We start from the raw sequence: 2,500 nt of genomic DNA, 5'->3' as shown, positions 1-2,500 counted from the left end.
GGCATTATTATTATTGATACCTTCGATGGAAGTAAAGTTCACAGAAACGCCAGATAATGAAAAGTAGTATTTAATGAATAGGTGATGAACTACAAGCAAAAATCTTTAAAGAGTTCTTCATGTATGATATCAAAACTATAACATCAGTGGCATCATGAAAATGTTTAGTCTGTATGTGAGGATCCACACACACTGACTTGAGCAGTGCTAAATAGACCATAAATAGAACAGATCCGGAACATGTGAGAAAACCATGGAGGGAATCTTGTCCCCTTGCCATTTACATTATAAATGTGTACAATACTGTTCAATCTGCAATCAAAACTAACACCAAAAGACCTGTTAATAAGTCTAAATTGAAAAAAGGATAACCACAAGCAGCAGGTTTCTTAAGCCAGGATTACAAGAGACATTTTTCCTGCCAACTTTCCCAACAAGTTGCCTTGTACGACAACATAAGCAACACGCTGCGAAAGTCGCCAGTGCTACTAGCTGAGCGAAGCTTTATTGAAAGCTGCCAGAGTCGGCTGCTGTTTGCGATAACATATTTTCATATTTTACCCTGCTAACCCAACATTTTTATGTTCGCGAACCCTTTCGCGATCTTCGATTCTCCGACACCAGCCGTTCCATCTACATAAAATCGAACTGCATATTTTTAGGCTGAGAGAGAGAGTAATTAATTCCTAATTGTCACATAATATTTGGTGAAGACATGGTTTCCTAATACATCCTTCATATGAACACTCACGGATACCTTGTAAATTTGCCTGTAGTATATTAACCTAAGGCTTCACGATTTAGCCTCAGAACCATTGATTCGGTTTATCTGTTGGAACTGTGGAATATAAACGATGGCAATTATTCAGTGTATGCTTACAGCTCACCACAGTTAATTTTGTGACATTATTCATGATACATTTTGCGATAGATACAGTAACTCCAGTGCATCTTGTCTCGGGAAAGGAAGAATTGGCAACTCAACCCAGGTGTCTGGAGTACTCCTATTTATCGTATTTCTTTCTATTATCATCAGCTGATATTTAATATTTCCGTTTACGTGTGTTTTGAGTTGTATACAATATACCCCATTGCTTTACACCACTTAATAAACTAGTTGTTAACTTCTTTAAAAAGAAAATACCACATCATTAAGCAGTGTCCAATTGGTGCATGGCAGAGGAGTTAAAGGAATTGGGTACACTATCCTTCTTTGTATACAGTAGATTATTGGGCGGATTGTAAGCAGAGCATGAAAAGTGGAAAATGCAGAATTACAGAAAATGTGTACATTGTTTCTTAACCTGAGAGTGGAAAGAGAAAGTGGTTAATGCTACATTTAACATCATTTTCTGAAATATATAGTATACAGTATGTATGTGTGTGCGTAGATATGTATATTTATATATAACACATATGTGTGTATATAGTATATAGTATATATATATATATACACATATATATACACACAAACACACCCACATGCATAAACACACAAAACACAGAAAGTGCGGGCACACCACTGTTATTTTAGTTCAATTTGATAATAAACATTATGATCACTATTCAATCATGAAAGGCAAATTGAATGTTAACAAACGTTTCCACTCTTGACTGACGTTTATTTGTGAGGCCGCTGATCCAGGTCACAGCGTCGATTGGAATGGAAATGACGACAATGTCATATTTTATACCAATCATTTACAATGTATATGTATATATTTATTTATTTATTTATACACGTATTTGCATAGATAGATACTGTGTGCGGACTTCTTGTCGAATTCCTTTTCGCCGACAAACAGTTCGGCATAATGCCGAAAAACATTATGCCGAATCGAAATATTATTGTCATATAAATAATAATCGGCTGTACATTGTAGCTGCTGTTTCATTTAAAAGAAGAAAATATACCAGACTTAAAGGAATTATGTTACTTTGGTGGTACCAAACATGAGAAAGGAGTTGGTATATTCCTACATAAAACTATTAGTAGAGCGCTCAGACGAATTATTATAATAAGTCTTTAAAAAAAAAATTATCTCAACATTATTCAAGTTTTCGAGCAACGCATGATTGCGAAAAAGTAGAAAAAGTCTGTGAAAGTGCTAAATTTATAAGGCAAAAAAGCGGGTTAATTTTTGGTATCAAGGGAGATATAAACGCGAAAGCTGGGACTAGAAAAGGTCCTAATTAAATCGGTCATTGAAAACAGAGGAAAGCGACTGGTGCAATTCTGTTGATATTGATTTTTGCATAGCCAACAGACTGTTTACGGTCCATCCAATATACTTCTGTAGGTGAAAAGTACCAGTCAGATATCAAATCGATTGTATTGTGGTGCAGACCTCTCAGAAATAGTATCATAAGAGTAAGAACTAGACCAACGGCAGACTGTACCTGAAATCATATTCAAGTAGTGATGGAGTTGTTGTTTTAGCCTAAAAAGCAGAAGAAACCAAGGAAACAGCCTCACTTTGATTTCAACCAAGAAAATATA

Source organism: Penaeus chinensis, chromosome 40, assembly GCF_019202785.1.
Source record: "Penaeus chinensis breed Huanghai No. 1 chromosome 40, ASM1920278v2, whole genome shotgun sequence".
Taxonomy (NCBI): Eukaryota; Metazoa; Arthropoda; class Malacostraca; order Decapoda; family Penaeidae; genus Penaeus; species Penaeus chinensis.
This window is presented reverse-complemented; position numbering follows the sequence as displayed.